At 34.9% G+C, this 20,806-nt stretch overlaps 2 protein-coding genes across 5 annotated transcripts in view; both read right to left on the bottom strand.

Annotated features, from left to right (window-relative positions):
- Positions 1 to 20,806, bottom strand: part of FGF2 (fibroblast growth factor 2) — a 309,364-nt gene that overhangs the window by 25,292 nt on the left and 263,266 nt on the right. The gene's annotated exons all lie outside the window — the stretch shown is intronic.
- AFG2A (AAA ATPase AFG2A) overlaps positions 1 to 20,806 on the bottom strand; it is a 368,869-nt gene that overhangs the window by 185,216 nt on the left and 162,847 nt on the right. Inside the window, exon 15 of one of the 4 annotated variants that reach the window (XR_009616188.3) lies at positions 16,547 to 16,639. The exons of the other annotated variants lie outside the window; for them this stretch is intronic. The gene's annotated coding sequence lies outside the window, so the exon portion shown is untranslated. The remainder of the gene's footprint in view (positions 1 to 16,546; positions 16,640 to 20,806) is intronic. 4 annotated transcript variants of the gene reach the window in all.

The raw sequence follows: 20,806 nt of genomic DNA, 5'->3' as shown, positions 1-20,806 counted from the left end.
CATCTCTTGTTACAGCCTTTAATTTAAAGTCTAGTTTGTCTGATATAAGTATGGCTACTCCAGCTTTCTTTTGGCTTCCAGGAGCATGATAGATAGTTCTCCATCCCCTCACTCTCAATCTAAAGGTGTCCTCAGATCTAAAATGAGTCTCTTGTAGACAGCAAATAGATGGGTCTTGTTTTTTTATCCATTCTGATACCCTATGTCTTTTAGTTGGCGCATTTAATCCATTTACATTCAGTGTTATTATAGAAAGATATGGGTTTAGAGTCATTGTGATGTCTGTATGTTTTATGCTTGTAGTGATGTCTCTGGTACTTTGTCTCACAGGATCCCCCTTAGGATCTCTTGTAGGGCTGGTTTCGTGGTGACAAATTCCTTCAGTTTTTGTTTGTTTGGGAAGACCTTTATCTCTCCTTCTATTCTAAATGACAGACTTGCTGGATAAAGGATTCTCGGCTGCATATTTTTTCTGTTTAGCACACTGTAGATATCGTGCCAAGCCTTTCTGGCCTGCCAAGTTTCAAAGGAGAGATCAGTCACGAGTCTTATAGGTCTCCCTTTATATGTGAGGGCACGTTTATCCCTTGCTGCTTTCAGAATTTTCTCTTTATCCTTGTATTTTGCCAGTTTCACTATGATATGTCGTGCAGAAGATCGATTCAAGTTACGTCTGAAGGGAGTTCTCTGTGCCTCTTGGATTTCAATGCCTTTTTCCTTCCCCAGTTCAGGGAAGTTCTCAGCTATAATTTGTTCAAGTACCCCTTCAGCACCCTTCCCTCTCTCTTCCTCCTCTGGGATACCAATTATGCGTATATTATTATTTTTTAGTGTATCACTTAGTTCTCTAATTTTCCCCTCATACTCCTGGATTTTTTTATCTCTCTTTCTTTCAGCTTCCTCTTTCTCCATAACTTTATCTTCTAGTTCACCTATTCTCTCCTCTGCCTCTTCAAGCCGAGCCATCGTGGATTCCATTTTGTTTTGCAATTCGTTTAAAGCGTTTTTCAACTCCTCATGACTGTTCCTTAGTCCCTCGATCTTTGTGGCAAGAGATTCTCTGCTGTCCTGTATACTGTTTTCAAGCCCAGCGATTAATTTTATGACTATTATTCTAAATTCACTTTCTGTTATATTATTTAAATCCTTTTTGATCAGTTCATTAGCTGTTGTTATTTCCTGGAGATTCTTCTGAGGGGAATTCTTCCGTTTGGTCATTTTGGAGAGTCCCTGGCGTGGTGAGGACCTGCAGGGCACTTCCCCTGTGCTGTGGTGTATAACTGGAGTTAGTGGGCGGGGCCGCAGTCCGACCCGATGTCTGCCCCCAGCCCACTGCTGGGGCCACAGTCAGACTGGTGTGTGCCTTCTCTTCCCCTCTCCTAGGGGCGGGATTCACTGTGGGGTGGCGTGTCCCGTCTGGGCTACTTGCACACTGCCAGGCTTGTGTTGCTGGGGATCTGGCGTATTAGCTGGGGTGGGTAGGCAAGGTGCACGGGGGCTGGAGGGGCAGGCTTAGCTCGCTTCTCCTTAGGTGATCCACTTCAGGAGGGGCCCTGTGGCAGCGGGAGGGAGTCAGATCCGCTGCCGGAGGTTTGGCTCCGCAGAAGCACAGAGTTGGGTGTTTGCGCGGAGCGAGCAAGTTCTCTGGCAGGAACTGGTTCCCTTTGGGATTTTGGCTGGGGGATGGGCGGAGGAGATGGCGCTGGCGCCTTTGTTCCCCGCCAAGCTGAGCTCTGCCGTCCGGGGGCTCAGCAGCTCTCCCTCCCTTTGTCCTCCAGCCTTCCCGCTTTCCGAGCAGAGCTGTTAACTTATGACCTCCCAGACGCTAAGTCGCGCTTGCTGTCGGAACACAGTCCGTCCGGCCCCTCCGCTTTTGCAGCCAGACTCGGGGGCTCTGCTTGGCCGGCGAGCCGCCCCTCCGCCCCGGCTCCCTCCCGCCAGTCCGTGGAGCGCGCACCGCCTCGCCGCCCTTCCTACCCTCTTCCGTGGGCCTCTCGTCTGCGCTTGACTCCGGAGACTCCCTTCTGCTAATCCTCTGGCGGTTTTCTGGGTTCTTTAGGCAGGTGTAGGTGGAATCTAAGTGATCGGCAGGACGCGCTGTGTGCCCCGCGTCCTCCTACGCCGCCATCTTCCGGCACTCCCTGTTTGTTTTCTGTGTGGTTATCTTTTAACTATTCTGACTTTCCATAATCTCTCTGTTGCCTGAACTGTAACATTTACTATAAAATACTACCCTGTACCAGTAAATGTTGCAGTTCAGGCAACAGAGAGATTATGGAAAGTCAGAATAATTAGGAAAAGTACTAAGTATCAAAAGCTTCTAGACTGCTTTTTCCCCAGGCATATATTTTCACATAATTTCATTTATTCAACATCAGTGTGAGTGCTTTCTAGTGCAAAAAGAAAGTCTGAGCTAAGAAATAGAGGCTGATAGAACTATAGTCCCTACAAAGCATCAGGAGTGTTTCTCGTGAGGCCTGACTTTATGAATACACTTTCAGGTTAAAGCCAGAAAAAGACAAATCTATGCCTATACCTGGAAAAAACAAGGTTCAAAGACTTTTTTCTTTTCTCTTCTAGTTATGAAATTTAAAAATCTTATTTTTTTTTCACTCTCTGAGACATGCAAATCACTGAATTTTAGTCTTCATGTTTCTACAGATTGGGAGACTGACAATAAATATACAGTGTAAAAATTCATTAACATAACACTTTCTCCTTATTTTCCCCTACTAATACTTTAAAAGCCATGTGTTCTTTAAACTCCTGTCCTTATTCCAAATAGTCATAAACTGAAAAAGGTTCTGATTTGAAGGGATGATACAATTTTTGTTCTATGATTTAGTAGTAGGAAAAGAATATTTTAAGTATTTTGGAAATGGGGTATGAATGTTCCTAGAATAAAGATGAAAAGCTTAAAACTTCATTATGTTTATTTTAAGTTCATAAGCTCCATGCAATTCTACCAGTAGTACAATGCAGATGCTGACCAAGATTAGAACATATAGATACAGATGGTAGTTTATTCAGTATATATTATAGATTATATTGGCAAATGTGCATGCACATGTATAAGGTAAATCATATGGTGGAGAGAAGAAGGGAAAAGAAAATTTGTTGGGTCAATATTGAACCATAAATAGTCTAAAAAGAACCTCACAGAAAATCATATAGTATGTGCACAATGAATGACAGGGTGCTTCAATCTTCAGTCTTCCTGCTTCTAGCTTAACACTTTCCAGCCTACTCTGCTCTAAATAGATTCATATACATCCAGGCCATTTAAAAAATACAAAAAAGGTTAGTCTTCAAATTTAGGTAATCAGAACAACCTATTTAGGTACTTGCCAAAAAAACTGGAAAAGTCCCTAAGAAGCTGGTTTCCTGACAATGGATAAGAAACATATATATATATGTGTATGTCTGTGATAATATATTATATATTATAATTAATTATATTAATTATTTTTAATCAATATAATTATTATAATTAATTATATTAATTATTTTAATCAATACAATTATTGTAATTAATTAATAATATATATTATTAATAATAATATATATTATCACAGACACACACACATACACACAACCACTGCAGATTCCTTGAGAACTCAGAAACTTATGCGCAGAAGGGTCGAAGGAAGGGGCATAGGTAGGACATGCATTAGCCATCACAACATGAGAGAAAAAGGAATGTCCTCGGGTCTCCCAAAGGAATAGAGTTAATGTACGATTCACTTATAGTGATGACTAATGAGATATGTGACATATATATAGTGGTGACTGCTGATATATTCTATATAACAGGAGGACATTTTTCAACATTAGAATTCAAAGGGAAAAACAAAACAATTGAAGGTATAAATAACAACTTTCAAGTACTAAAGCCAGGTATTTATCCATGATATTTTAACCTTTTATTTACTTATTTTTCCTGGAGAAAATAGTAATAATAGCTACTGTGTCTCCAGGACTCACTTTGTAACAGGCTCTAAGCTAAATGCTTCACATAAGTTATCTCATATAATCCTCTAACATTTCTACAAAGAAGGTAGTATACCTATCTTATAGATGAACAAACAGAGCTTCATATTACTTAGAAAAGGCCAAAAAAGAATTCAAATCCAGCTTCAAATGATTTAAGATCCCTTTATGCTGTAGGTTATTTTATGGGGAAAAACAAAAAAAGAGCAGCTATGCCATCCTGTATTATGTAAGAAGTACTTTTCATAACTGCTCTGGGTTCTTTAGCTTTTGGCAGGTTGATACCTGAGAGGTCATCTATTAAGAACTACCATTCTTGGGGCACCTGGGTGGCTCATTGAGTTGAGCATCCGACTTTGGCTCAGGTCATGATTTTGCAGTTCATGAGTTCAAGCCCCACATCGGGCTCACTGCTGTTAGCCTATCAGCACAGAGCCTGTTTCGGATCCTCCGTCCCTCTCTCTGCCCCTCCCCCACTTACGCTCTCCCAAAAATAAAATATTAAAAAAAAAAAAAAAACTACCATTCTCCTGCATTAATGACCACAACAATGGAGTGATGTTTATGGCAGATTGCTAAAGCTAATTTATCTATATAAAAAATTGTTTTAGACTCATAAAAACACACACATATATATATATTCCTTAGAAAAATCATAATCGAGAGATGAATAAAATTACTCACATATATAAGTAAAAACTTACAAGGTATTTGCTTTATTCAAATGCTAACATTTATCTGATGCTATCTAAATTAAACATATTTATTTACATGACATATGTTCACCAAGATTTAAGATTGCCAAGAACCATTCTAGACCAGCCATATAAAAATTACTACTGCTCTTAATGCACTACCAAAGATACATGCATACATACATAAATGCATGCATGCATACATACATTCATTCTTTCACTCCTATGTTCCATAAATGAGTAACTCTAAGTATTTTCTGTATGCTACTCAGTGTTAGTTAGTATCTAAGAGCAATGAAAAATTTTAAAGTATTATAGATATTTAATGCTAAACAGCCAATCTCTTTTGCTGAGTTCTGCAAATATAACACCTGTATTCACTGTCTACTCTCTTAAATAAAGCCTATCTATTCAAAAATTCCACTTAAAGTTCAAAAGACAATAGTGCCAAGGAATGATCTTCAAATATATTGCCCCCTTTTTAGGAGGGCCACGTTTGCTACAAATAAATTATGAAGTTCTTAGACTGCTATTAAATTCCTAATTTCCAACCTTCACACATGACAGAGTTAAGTGGGGTTCAAATGTGAAGCAGAGAACCTGTATTATTCATTCTTATTCCTACCGCTAACTTCAGACTGGATTTATAGGATCTGGGCTAAAATCTTAAGTTTTCCTTTTCTTTTTGATGAATACATTGAATTAGTTTTAAAAAGAGGAAAAAATATAGAAGAGCAAAAATACTTGGAAAGTTCATAGGGCCAGCCAAAGGTAATTTTCTTATTCTCAAAATTCAAATTCCAAATTTGCAAATACTCACATATATGCTATGTGATTGAATCATGAAATCATTTATGCTTGCCAAATCAAAGAGATCATAAATTATATTTTCCAACTTCCTAACCAATACAGTAGACATTTAGCAACTTTTTTTTTTTTTTTTTGAGAGAGAGAATGAGTGGTAGAGAGAGAGAGACACAGAATCTTAAGCAGTCTCCATGCCCAGCACAAAGCCCAAAGCGGGGCTGGAAATCATGACTCTGAGATTGTGACTTAAGCTTAATTCAAAATCTGGACACTTAGCCAACTGACCCACCCAGATGCCCCGTCATAACTCTTTTTTAAAACACTTGGAGTAGCAGGAAGATCAATGTCTCCTAGAACAAACAAGTCAGCTAAAAGAATAACCACAGTTCATTGAAAAATTATTGCATTAGTTTTGCCAGAATCTTTTTAACCATCTCTTCTACAGGATGTAATTTTAAATATATGAAGGAAATAGCTGCGGCTGCACCTATTTTTCTTTTCTCCAGGGTAAAAACATACTCTGGTCCATACCTACTGTATCTAAAATTATTTATAAACTATGAGATCCCAAAATTGTATATTATATTCTAGATGTGATCTGACCAGGACAGAGTACCACAAAACTATTAATTTATGCAATCTGGATGCTATAATTAATGCAGTCTAAAATAACATGAGCATTTGTTTTAGAAGGTTCATGATAATGTTAATTTATGTTAAATGTGAGCTCAAATTTCCATGTACCACCAAACAAATAAAATCTTTTTCATTCTATATGTATTTACTTTGGTGAACTTAATCATTAAATTTTAAATTTGTTTTCAGTAAACTTCCTTTTAGCGGAAGAATGTATATAATTTTAAGATTATTCTGCATACTACCATGAATATCAAGATTAATATCTTATCAAGGTTTACAAAAAGGAAATACATACAGAGAGCAAGCAATGTGACCACTTTAAAAACCAGGAAGTACCCAAAGAGTTAATTTTAAGTAGATTTAAATAAGAACCAAATTTAATTCAGCAGTTTTCAATTTAGAGATTTATAATGCCTCTGGCATTGCAAGAAAGAATAGTATATTTTTAAAATTCATCCTCTGAGGAAGTTGTTATGACACAGAACAGGTGTGGAGCTTTGACTCAATAACTAAGCCTAAACCATCATCCTAGATCAATCATTTAGAAGACTATTTATGTTATTTTCTATTATGATGTTGGATTGTAAGTAAAAGAGAGAAACCAGAATTTTAAGTACAAAATCCATTAAAACATGTGCATCTAACACTTCCAACCACTGAAACTGAAAGCAGATTCTATTTTTATTATAATAATAATAATAATAATAATAATAATATAGAAGTAGTTGACAAAAAACGGATTTCCTCACTTAGTCATCCTCCTGTGTTAACAGCTTAATTTCCTACTGATCATTTACTCAACTAAATGCTGGATGTTCTGTAAACAAGTTCCTTTGCTTTGTGTAACAGGGACTGAAGGGAAGAAAGAAAATATACTACAGTTTTTCTTTTCCTGAAACAGTTACCAAAATGTTAGCCTTCATGAGCTATGATATGCCAAGAAAAGGGTAAATTCCTTGATCCAGCAATAACCTGTCAGTTGATTATTTGCCTATTCCTGGGGGCTCTTTGAGCACCTGAACAATCCACCTGTGATTTACCACAGTATCCTGGAGAGTACCCAATACAGAGCTGACAGAGTGGGGCTATTATTTTGACATACAAATCCAACATGTCTATATGGCAAGGAATGGGGAAAATTATCTTGTTTTATGATTTGTATGAACTGAAAAGAAAGGAGAATGTGAGTTCTCCAACTTTAGCCCTATCTTAATGGGGCACAGTGCTTTAAACTGTTTGTTTTACCTTAGAAACTTATCGTTTTGCTATGGCTGAAAAGAAATGGATCTTAATTTGAAAACAGGAAAAAATGCATTTAAATAATAAGGTTATAAAATTTAGTATAATATATATGATATGTGACAGAACAACTTTGCATCCATATGCAAACTTGGACCTGTACTTTTAATTCATACTAGATACAAAACTTAAAACTGGATTACAGATCTAAATGTGAAATGTAAAACTTTTACCAAAAATATAGGAATCTCTTCAACAAATGGTGCTGGGAAAACTAGATATCACAGGCAAAAAGAAAGAAGCTGGAACCTTAATTTACACCTTATACAAAAATTGACTCAAAATGGATCAAAGATCTAAATAAACATGAGGCCCCAAACTATATAACTCTTAAAAGAAAACAAAAGGGAAAGGCTTCAGTGACATTGGATTTGGCAAGTGCTTCCCAGAATGACTCCAAAAGAAGTCAATAAAGTAAAACTAGACAGATTGGACATCAAAATGAAACAGAGTAAAAAAGGCAACCTACAGAATGGGAGAAAATATTTGCAAATCATATCTGATAAGGGGCTAATTATCCAGAATATATGAAGAACTTCTACAAGCCAACAACAAAAATTTAAAAATTGGTGGACTCGAGTAGATCTTTCTCCAGAGAGGATATATAAAAGGCCAAAATTGCTCAACATCATTAATTGTTAGGGAAACACAAATCAAAATCACAAGGAGATATCACCTCACACCAATAAGATGGGTACTATTAAAAAAAAAAAAAAAAAAAACAAACCCAAGCAAACATAAAGTAACAAGTGTTAGCAAGGATGGGGGAAAGTGGAAACTTTGTATTTCTGAGTATATATCTAAAATATCTGAAAACCAGATCTCAAAGGGATACTGGCACACTGACATACAGAGCAGCACTACTCACAACAACCAAGAGGTGGAAGAACCCAAGTACCCATTGACAGACGAACAGATGGGCAAGATGTACTATATACATACAACAGAATACTACTCAGTCTGAAAAAGGAAAGAAATTCTGATATATGCTACAACACAGATGACACTTGAGAACATGATGCTAAGTGAAATAAACAAGTCACAAAAAGACACATACTTCCACTCATATGAGGTATCTAGAGGAGGAAAATTCAAAGAAATATAAAATGGAATGGTGGTTGCCACAAGCTGAGTGGAGGAGGCAACAGAGAGTTGTTGTTTAATGGGTATACAGTTTCACTTTTGCAAAATGAAGAAGTTCTGGTAATTGTATAACAATGTGAATATATTTAACATTACTGAACTGTACAATTAGAGAGGACTAAGAGTAAATTCTTGGGGCACTTGGGTGGCTCAGTCGGTTAAGCGTCCAACTCGATGTTTGGCTCAGGTCATGATCTTATGGTTCGTGAGATCAAGCCCCATGTCAGGCTCTGCGCTAACAGTGTGGAGCCTGCTTGGGATTCTTTCTCTGCCCCCCTCTCTCTGCCCCTCCCCGACTCTTACATGCACACACTCTCTCTCTCTCAAAATAAATGTTTTAAAAAAGAAGAAATGATAAAGACAGTAAATTCTCTAATATATGCTTTTTACAACAATATAATTTTTAAAAAATTGTTCATGACCTTGGGTTAAGCAAAGAATTGATTAAAAAAAAAATCCAAAAATCAAAAAAAGGAAATTGGGCTTCTTCAAGATTAAAAACTTTTGCTCTGGGAAATACACTGTTGAAAGAAAGACAAGCTACACGCTTACTTGTAATAAAACTGACAAAGGATTTACAATCAGAATATAAAGAATACAAGCAAGAAGACAATCTAATTAAAAAAGTAAGAACTGCTGAAAAGAATTTACAACACTTCTTTAAAGAAAATATTCTAATCAAAAATGAGCAAATGAAAAGATGCCCAATATCATGGATTAGTCATTAGAGAAATGCAAATTAAAATAACATAACACTACATACCTATGATAATGGTTAAGATTTTTTTTTAAATTGCCCATACAGGAGGCACCTGGCTGGCTCAGTCAGTACAGCATGCAACTTTTGATCTCAGAGTTATGAGTTCAAACCCCACACTGGGCACGGAGACTACTTAAAAAAAAAAAAAAAAATTACAAAAAATATTGCCAATGCAAAGTGCTGGCAAGAATGAAGAACCTGGAATTCATATATTGCTGGTGATGTGACAAAGTCCTGACAATCTGGAAATCAATGAAGTTAAACATACAGTTAGACACCCTATGATTCAACAGTTCCACCCTTAGTAATTATCCTAGAGATATGAAAACTTATGTTCACACAAAAACCTGTCTGCTTATGTTTACTGTAGCATTATTCACAGAAAAAAACTGGAAACAATCTAAAATGTCCTTCAGTGGGTGTATGGTTAAGCAAACTGTAGTATATCCACATAGTGGAATATGATCTAGCAATAGAAAAGGAACAAACTATTGATACACGCAACACAGACAATTCTCAAAACCATGTTAAGTAAAAGAAACCATACTCGAAAGGTTACATCCTGCATGTTTCCACTTATATAACATTTGAGAAATGGCAGTTATACGGCTATATCAGTAGTTGCCAGGGGTTAGTGGTAGAAAGAGGGTTAACTAAAAATGGGCAGCATGAAGGAATTTTTTTGGAGTGAATAGTGTTGTATTGTGATTCTGGTGGTACTTACACAATTCTGCACATTTGTCAAAACCTCACAGACTACACACCAGTTAGAAGCTCTGTGACCTTGGTCAAGTTTTTTATACCTCAGTTTCTAATCTATAGGATCAGATATGGTAATTGTATTTACCTCATAAAGTTAAGATTTATTGATTAAAACACTTAGAGCAAGACTAAGATTTAGGATATGTTGAACTGAAATGCCTTCAAGATAGCCAAGTAGGCAGTTCACTGGAGAGGTCAGGGAAAAAGTCAGCTAAATCAAGTGCAATCACATGATACCTGAAGTCACAGATGCAGATGGGATTGCACACAGACAAGGAAGAAACAAGAGGGGTCCTCACACTCGGCCTTGATGAACTGCAACATTTCATCATCTCCTCTGATTAAGCAGAGGAGAATATGTAAAAGAGTCAAGAGGGGGCAGGAACAGAAGAAAAACCAGGAGACTGTTGTGTTACGTAAAACAAAGTCAGAGAGTATTTAGAAAAAGGAGCGGACAATGGGAGTGAACAAAACTAACAGATAATGACGGCTAGGTTTTTCTCTTTCCTTTAGTAATAAAACCCTCAATTAGACCTGTGTGCTCAGCCACAGAGCACATTTACCTTGCAGCCTCTCTTGTACCTGAATATAGAACACATTTATCAGAATATAGAACACATTTATCTTGCAGCCTCTCTTGTACCTGAATATGGTCATGTAGCTAAGATTACCCAATGGGATGTAAATGATACATGCAATTTATGGGTTATGTCCTTAAAGCAAGGGAGTAAGTTCTCTGTTACCTCATCTCCTGATTTCTGTTCACCCGAATGAGAACTCAAGTGAGGGAATAATGAGTTTTTAAACATGTGGCTAAGGGATGGTACCACAGCAAGATAGAATGAATCTGAGTTTCTGCCACCATTAAAAGAACCACCATATCATTTAATGGTTCCGTTGTCTTAATCTACTTTAAATGAAGATGAGTAGCTTTAGTATTTCAGAATACAGCAATTTTATGAGAAGGGGCATATACAAAGAATAATGTCAATATATTTTTAAGCAAGTATTTAAATGAAAGGTACAACATATGACTTACACATTAATAATGTAAGAACTACTGATCATAAAAAGCATATGATATTTTTCTACATTTTGAAAGTGATTTACAAGCGTTCTAAACCTTGTATTTGGAAATTCTTACATGCGATTCTCCATTTTGCTGGGTTTTAGAGGGAGTGAGAGCTGAAGAACAGAATCATTGCAAGTAATCAGGTGACTTCCCATGTCAATGATGGAAGTAATGAGACAGAAGAAAAGGAACTACCAATCTAGAAGTTAGACACAAGTCTAGTTTATGATGTCTGCTTTGGCAATTATTTAGGGGTTTAAATCATAACTATTTTTTTTCAGTCATTGAAAAGAAACTTCGGTGCAATTTTAATTCTTAGCTATCATAACTAGGTATAAGAAAATCTATTCATTAGAATATTAAAGGATAAGTTACACAACTGATTTTTATTTATCTTAATGATTCACATTAAATAATAAAATAACATAAAACCTTCAAATTTAACTTTTAAAAAACATAACCTGTGTTCTAAAAACACTCTCCAAATTATTTCTTCACTGGAAATTTTGCAAGGGAGTAGGAAACTGCACCTTTTAAGCCAGAAGAGAATTCAAAAAAGCCTGATTCAAGTATCAAAGAATAGTTTTAAGCTAAAAGAACAATAACTAATAATGATTTACTAAATCAGTCTTTATGTTTACCCTCCAACATTTCTACCAACAAATTTCCAGCAAACTACCAAGAAGATGTTTCTTTCTCGAACATAATGGTTTTTTTTTTTTTTTTTTTTTACTAATTGCATTTCTGAACTAAATGCATGCAAAGTTAATAAACGGACGGAAAAGCAAATATAGAGTTGTCATTTAAAAATTATATTCTTAAAAGGTTTAGGGGTATCATTTGGGAACACAAAGAGATTTCCTTCTGTAACAGCATTCCAGGACATCACTCTTTCCTGCCTACCAGCAGACAAGATTATACTTGTCTGGAATGTCAGTGAAGTATTTATACAAAGGCAGTTTTTCAGAATCCTCTTATTGTGAACACAAAACAGGAAATACAGTAATACCATCAGTATATGTTAAACACTGTTTAGTATAAGCTGTGTTTCTCCCTTAATAAGTACTAGGTTAACCTTCAAGAGGAGGAGGTGAAAATGAGCACATGTATAAACACATACCACTAGTTGTTTGCAGCTGGCCAGAAGAAAGGCTCAGGAAGAAAAATTCAATCAAACTTTAAGAATTTGCCAAACGATGTTTTAGTCAGTGTTAAAACTACAGCCTCTAATAAAAGCTTATTTTTCTCAAGTTCACAGGGGAAAATGAAAGTACTATTCCATAAAAGTTAGTATTTTATTGAATGAAAAATACCTTAATAATATGTTATTTAATTGAAATACTGTTTCTGAGGCAGGAAAAACAAATTTCTATGTAAACTGGGCATCCAACAAAAACATCAAATAAAGCAATTCATGGTCTTTTAAAACACATTTTTCAATTTTTTCACTAAAAACACAGCTTAATTTACCTTCCCTGGATTAAAAAAAAAATCTACAAAATTACATACTTAAGAATTTTAAAATTTATTTACAAATAGGTATAAACTACAGATGGTATCCCAAGTAGAATAAACTCTTACAGAGATAAATTTTAATCTTCCATAAGATAGCAGAATGAACTTTGGTTTGACTGCCCCCTGCTGATATTAAAGATTTAAGACTATAAAAGTTGGATTTCACAAAATTGCGATGTTATTGTTTTTTAAAAGATGATTCTGTTTCTACTCAGAAATTGTTTTCAATCTGTTAGTGAAAACTAAGGAGATTTAAAAGTTTATGTCTTATTCTCACTCAATGGTCAAATATTTGAAGAATATCTATTACCTGACACTTAAAGGGTTTCATCTCTCTGACATCAAAATACTTAGAAGCTATTAGATGGATTGGAAAAATCTGGAAAAGAATGAACTATTAAAGAAAAATCAAGAACTAAACTAAGTGGTACTGAAGAGAAGGTAGAGAAAAAGATACTGGTAAAGCCAAATTAGTTCTTTTTTTTTTTTTTTTTTATAAGTGAAAGGTTGTTAAGACTGAAACAGTTGAGAAAAAGTAATGAGGATGGTGTTAAATGGAAAAGAGACAAAAGAAGCAAAAGCCTGGAGGAAATAATGAACATGGCATGTGCAGAACACATGACACTAGAAGACTTAATTGCCATGGGGCACCCAGGTGGCTTCAGTCGGTTAAGCATCAGACTCTGACTCAGGTCATGATCTCACAATTCATGGGTTCGAGCCACACATGGGGCTCTGTGCTGACAGCTCAGAGCCTAGAGCCTGCTTTGGATTCTGTGTCTCCCTCTCTCTGTCCCTCCACCCTCTGCCTCTACTGCACCCCCCTCTCTCTCAAAAATAAACATTTAAAAAAAATAGAAGACTTAATTGCTAGAATAAATGGATAAAATTATGTTTCATGAAAATAGAAAATAATGGTGGAAAACAGGCCCAACTTTTCCAAACTAAAAAAGTCAGAATGAAGAGCTGGACTTGAGGCAAACAAAAGGGAGCCACTGTAGTAGGTTCTTTAGCAGTATGGTAACCTGGTAAAGAAGCATAATAACCTGGTTAAAGACATTCCTTTAGGAGGAGGACTGTGAAATAGAACAAAGATGAAATGGAGGAAAGAAGAGACAGGAGGCAGAGAAACAAGTTAAGAGGCAGAGAAACTGGTTAAGAGACAACTCTAGTAACCCAGAGAAAGAAGTGAACCAGAATGGAAGCAATGGGAATGAAAAACAAGAATGACATTGAGATACATTTTGAGTTGAAAGCCAAACTGGAGGCTCTATAGGACTTAGATTTTTGTCCAATCCTTACACTATATCATGATTGTTGAGTTCAAGTGAAATAATACATAAAAATTTTCAAATTGAGATGAGACAGAGGAAGTAAGTGGAGCAATTCACTTTAAAGAGAACGTCTCTGAGAGTAAAGGAGAAGCATGGAAATAAAAGGACATATGCAATGTTTAGTTAAAGAAGGGATACATACGTAAGTTCATGGCAAATGGTCTCAATTATCTCTATAAATTGGTTTCCACGCTCATTTCTCAAGTAAGAATGATAGATTAATACTCGGCCAAAATTTGGAAAATATTTGATGTCATTTTTCTATCCAGGAGTTCACTTCCTACTAGAGATATCCAGTCCCAAGGGATGGCTTCATCTAGCCAAGACTTCTCATTTTTCTCTCACTGTCTAGAAAAATCTGTGTGCTATTTCATAAAAATGTTCAAAGCTGACCCAATGATGACACTGTTTCCTACACATATAAGTACAGTCTTTCCAAACACAGTTTATGTGAAAACATCTGGACTCAAGCAAGCACCTCAAGAGAAGACCATATTCATATGCCACAGGTAAAAGTGGTAATGCTAAGACCTCATGAGAAAGTAATACATCTCCTAAGACAAAAGAGTGGTCTTGTATTAGAATTAGCAAATAAAATCATGGAAAATAGTAATTTCTGATTGTCATATTTTCTTTGCAAAGAAATTATTGTTTAAAAAATTATAACACAAAGTTAGATTTCAATTAATTCATTTTCTTACAGAGCATCAGATCCATTTGTAATTCTTGTGGCCCAAGTTTACTATCTTCTTTCATTATAATGTCACTGTTAAAAAATGAACATCATAATAATAGTTTCCACTCAAAATTCACCTTCATAAAGTAAAGAATTAACAATAGGATGTGCATAAGTCCAATAAGAACGTATTATACTTATGGGAGAGTATACCAGTTGTTTTGAGGCAAGGCCTTGTGCTTCTTCATGATCAAATATTCCAATACAGTTGATATGAGATGTTAACACTAATTAATATTTCCTAGAAGAGACTCAAAATCATCAAGACCTCATAAGTTATTTGTGGAATAAATAAAAATGCTACACTGATTACAGGTCTCTATGACAGACCAAACTAAGTTCTTCTCTAAAGTGAAATAGGCGGGGATCTGATAACATCTTTTTTTCTTTTAAATTGAAAAAGAGTATACAAGTTATTAAATAAAACTTTAGAGAATGAAAAAAGAATTAACTATTGTTATATTTGAGATATTTTAAACATCTTTTATAATTAAAAATGTCAGTTTTCCATTTTCAAGCTCAAGTAAAATGAATTTTTCCAAGGCAATTGTCTTTTGAAAAACAAATAAAAGTTCATCTGACAAGAGATTTCCCAGAAAATAAAATAAAATAAAATGAAAAAATAAAGAGGTCAATTTTCAGAAAGTGCATGATTAAACAATAGGAATGACAATTTAAAACTGAGGAAAGCAAAGCAGATTGTAATCTACACTGCATGCAGGACACATCTGGATAAAGAATAGAGGTGAATTTCAAAACACTACCAACAACTGAATATGTTGTCTAACAAATGTGCAATAAAAAAAAGAGGACATGGCCAAAATTATAGCTTTGTATTCTATCCATTAAAGATTACAAATGTAAAGAGATGGTCTTATGTATAGAAAGAACAGTTTATCAATACCTCAAAAATCTTTCTGATATTTTCCTTCATTAGTTACTACTGCATTAGACAACAAAAGTAGGCAGTATTATGTCCAAAGGTGCACAGTTAAAAAAAAAAAAATGCATCTCAGGGCAAATCTAGTTCTGTCCAATCAGCATATCCTTGGGAAATGTTTATCTGATTATCTAAATATTATCCTAGACCCTAAAACAGGTAATTTTGAATTTAGAGATTGGAAGTAGAGATGTGTGGATGTGTGGAAATGAGTAAGGCAACAAAACAACAAACAAAAAACAAACAGGCAATTGGGAAAGCAGAATGGGACCTGAGTCCAGAATGAAAGATACAGATATGATCTATACAGATCTGTACAGAATGAATGACATCCCTGAGTGACAAGACTAGTTCAAATTAAAAGTCAAGTTTGCCAGCTATGAAGTTTTTTAAACAATCATCCTTGAATATATTCATGTTTTAAGAACTTACAAGGAAAAAGGTCCTTATACTCTAAGGAGACACAAAAAGGCCTATGGAATTTGACTCAATTAAAATAGTCTGTTTGGACAAGGTTACAAAACAAAGTATCTTGAATTTGACAGCAGTAACCATCCTGACTCACGAAGACTCAGTCTTTCCTGAAGGCTATGTATGTAAGACCATGTTTAAGATGGCAGCACATACAATAAGAAAAATAATTTATGTATACATAAACTGAAAGGATGGTTAATACTAATGAACGCTTTTATTGGTAAACAGTAACGGATAAAATGATGTCATCAGCACACGGAAATATTAGCCCTTAGTCATTATGGCATTTTCTTAGAATTTCTCTGAGAAGTTATTTGCATAAACATTAGATAGAAGAGGTCAGAAAAGATTTAAAATTGTAAATTATGTTAATGACTCACTGAAGAAATTCAAATGTAATGGACTGTTTCCTCAAGGGGAGTGATTCATTCATAGGTATCCATTCACATTCTCTTGACCAGTACTTGCAACAACTAAGACAAAACCAAAATGGCTGGTCAGGATTGATGACAAATTCTATAAGTTTGAAAACAGATGAAAATCACTGGTCACTACAGGGAAATACCTCATAATTATGGCCTCATTAACGCAATACTACATAACCCGAACCTTTATCTTTGTAATTTATTTTAAAGTTCTGGCAGCCCCAGCACATCTAACCTATCAATTCTGACAGGAAATGCTATTATTTTCAAGAATAAACAAGTTGGAAAATTAGAGCAAAATGGGGAGTGAAGATGGACCCTGCATACTGCACTATTGCATCTAAACTTCCTTTACGTATAAGAGTAAGTTTGGAAAATGGAGAACAAAGTATATAATTTCCTAGACTCTTCGGAAAGATCAAGGATACTTGCAGTTTATCTGCAAGTGTTAAGACTGATTCACAGGGTCCTTATGAGGAGCCTTATGAGGACAAAAGCAAGACACAGAAGGACACAGACTGAAATGGTGGAACAAATACCATCTAAATGATGCAAGAAACTTGCTTACACTTACCTTTTCACTTTTAACACTAAGTTAATAAATTGTAACTCACCATAAATATTTCCTTCTTTCCAAGACATCCATTTTATTTTAGTTTTTGCTTTAATATTTGTATAAATAATTTGACAAAAATCCTTGAAGAAAGTCTCAAATATTTCTAACTTAAAAATTATAGACTTGTTCTTTCCAAAAAAGGGGAAAATCTTCAGATTATACACACCAACAACACAAAATTTAAAAACTGTCTTTTATTGTCTCTATTTTATTTTTATTTATGTTATTATTTAAAAAATTAATTCCAGTGTAGTTAACATGTAATGTTATATTAACTTCAGGTGTACAATATAGTGGTTCAACAATACTATGTTACTCAGTGCTCATCAAGATTATCCTCTTCATCTATTTCAACCATCCTCCTACCCACTTCCTTTCTGGTAACCATTTATTCCTTCTCTGTGGTTAAGAGTCTGTTTTTTGGTATTTCTATTTTTTCTTTGTTCATTTGTTTTATTCTTAAATTCCACACATGAGGGAAATCATAAAGTATGTGTCTTTCTCTGATTTATTTCACTTAGCATCATATACTCTACATCAAACCATGTTGTTGCAAATGGCAAAATTTCATTCTTTTTATGGCTGAGTAATATTCCATTGTATATACCACACCTCTTTATCTATTCATCAATCAATGGACATTTGGGCTGCTTCCATTGTTTGGCTATTATAAGTAACACTGCAGTAAAAATAGGGGTGCAAAAATCCTTTTGAATTAATATTTTTGTATTCTTTGGTTAAACACTCAGTAGTGGGATTACCGGATACTATTTTTAACTTTTTGAGAAACCTCTATACTGTTCTCCACAGTGGCTGCACCAGTTTGCATTCCCATCAAGAGTGCAAGAGGGTTCCTTTTTCTCAACATCTCGCCAACACTTGTTTCTAGTGTTTTTGATTTTAGCCATTCTAACAGGTATGAGGTGATATCTCACTGTGGTTTTGATTTGTATTTCCCTGATGATTAATGACGTTGAGAATCTTTTCATGTGTCTATTAACCATCGGTATGTCTTTTTGGAGAAATGTCTATGCATGTCTTCTGCCCATTTTAATTGGATTAGTTGTTTTCTGAGCGCTGAATTGTATAACTTCTTTATATATTTTAGATACAAAGCCTTTATTGAATATGTCACTTGCAAATACCTTCTCCCATTCAGGAGGATGTCTTTAATTTTATTGATTATTTTCTTTGCTGGGCAGAAGCTTTGTATTTTGATGTAGTCCCATAAGTTTATTTTTGCTTCTGTTTTCCTTGCCTCAAGAGACATTATCTAGAAAAATGCTACTACAACCAATGTGAGAAAAAATACTGTCTGTGCTCTCTTTTAGGAGTTTTATGGGTTCAGGTTTCACATTTAGTTCCTTCATCCCTTTTGAGTTTATTTTTGTGTATTGTGTAAGAAAACAGTTCAGTTTCATTCTTTTGCATGTAGCTGTCCAATTTTCCCAACACCGTTTGTTGAACAGATTTTCTTTTTTGCATATTCTTGCCTCCTTTGTTGAAGATTAATTGACCATATAACCATGCGTTTATTTCTGGACTCTCTATTCTATTCCATTGATCTATATGTCTGTTTTTTGTGCCAACACCATAGTGTTTTGATTACTACAGCTTTGTAGTATATCCTGAAATCTAGAATTGTGACACCTATAGTTTTTTTTTTTCAAGACTGCCTTGACTGGGGTCTTTATGATTCCATACGAATTTTAGAATTGTTTGTTCTAGTCCTGTGAAAAATGCTGTTGGTATTTGATAGGGATTGCATTAAATATGTAGATTGCTTTGGGTAGCATGTCCATTTAAACAGTATTTGTTCTCCTAAAGCATGATCATGGAATATCTTTTCATTTGTTTCTGTCATCTTCAATTTCTTTCATCCATGTTTTATAGCTTTCAGAATACAGATCTTTCACCTCCCTGGTTAAGTTTATTCCTAGCTATTTTATTCTTTTTGGTACAATTGCAAATGAGACTGTTTTCTTATTTCCTCTGTTACTTCATTATTAGTGTACAGAAATGCAACATATTTTTATATACTGATTTTGTATTTGTGACCTTACTGAATTCACTTACCAATTCTGGTAGTTTTTTTTGTGTGAAGTTATTTAGGGTCTTCTATATATACTATGTTATGTGCAAATATTGGAAGTTTTACTTCTTCCTTATCAACCTAGGTGTCTTTTATTTCTTTCTGTTGTCTAATTGGTGTGGCTAGGACATCTACTACTATGTTGAACAAAAGTGGTGAGATTGGACATCTTGTCTTGTTCTTGACAATAGGAGGGAAGCTCTCAGCTTTTCACCATTGAGTATGATGTTAGCTATGGGTTTCTCAAATATGGCTTTCGTTATGATGAGGTATGTTCCCTCTAAACCTACTTTGTTGTGTTTTTTTTTTTTTAATCATGAATGGATGTTGTACTTTGTCAAATGTTTTATTTTATCTGCATGTATTGAAATGATAATGTTTTTTATCCTTTCTCTTGTTGAAGCAGTATATCACATTGATTGAGTTGCAAATATTAAACCTGGAATCCTGGGAATAAATCCCACTTAATCGTAGTGATCAAATCTCCTAATATTTTCTTGAGTATTTTTACACATATATTCATCATTGATATTGACCTGTACTTCTTTTTTTTTGCAGTGTCTTTATCTGGTTTTAGGATCAGGGTAATGATGGCCTCATAGAATGAATTTGGAAGCTTTCCTTCTTCTTCTATGTTTTGGAATATTTTGAAAGAATAGGTCTTAACTCTTCTGTAAATATTTGTTCAAATTCACCTGTGAAGATGTCTGGTCCTGGATTTTTGTTGTTGGGAATTTTTTGATTACTGATCCAATCTCATTGCTAGTAACTGGTCTGTTTTCAAATTTGCTATTTCTTCCTAGTTCAGTTTTGGGAGGTTTCTAAAGGAATTTTTCCATTTCTTAGAGGTTGTCTAACTTGTCATTAAGTGGGATTTATTCCCAGGATTCCAGGGTGGTTCAATAGGGTGGTTGTTGATCACTTAAGTTTGAACCCATTCTTTACTCCTCTTCCCACCATGTTTTTGGGATTTGATGTCATATTCTACATCCTTCTATTCTGAGTCCCTTGACTGATTTTTATAGCTATACTTATTTTTACTGCTTTTGTGCTTCCTGCTTTTATTACTCCTACTTACTGTCTTTCCTTTCCACTCAAAGAATTCTCTTTTAACATTTCTTGTAAGGCTGGTTTAATGGTCATGAATTCCTTTAACTTTTGTTTGGGAACCTCTTAATCTCTCCTATTCTAAATGATAGCCTTGCTGTATAGAATATTTTGGTTTTTTTTCCTTTCAGCATTTAAAATATATCATGACACTCCCTTCCGGCCTGCAAAATTTCTGCTGAAAAATCAGCTGATAGCATTCAGGGTTTCCTTTGTATGTTATTATTTTCTCTTGTTGCTTTTAAAATTCTCTCTTTATTATTTCTTTTTGCCATTTTAATTACTATATGTCTTGGTTTGGATCTCCTTGGGTTGACTTTGTTGGGGGCTCTCTGCCTCCTGGATATGGATTTGTTTCCTTTCCCAGATTCAGGAAGTTTTCAGCTATTATTTCTTCAAA

Source organism: Panthera onca, chromosome B1 (genome assembly GCF_046562875.1).
Source record: "Panthera onca isolate mPanOnc1 chromosome B1, mPanOnc1 haplotype 2, whole genome shotgun sequence".
NCBI classification, from domain to species: domain Eukaryota; kingdom Metazoa; phylum Chordata; class Mammalia; order Carnivora; family Felidae; genus Panthera; species Panthera onca.
Note: the sequence above shows the minus strand (reverse complement) of the source record. Positions and strands in the feature narration are given on the sequence as shown.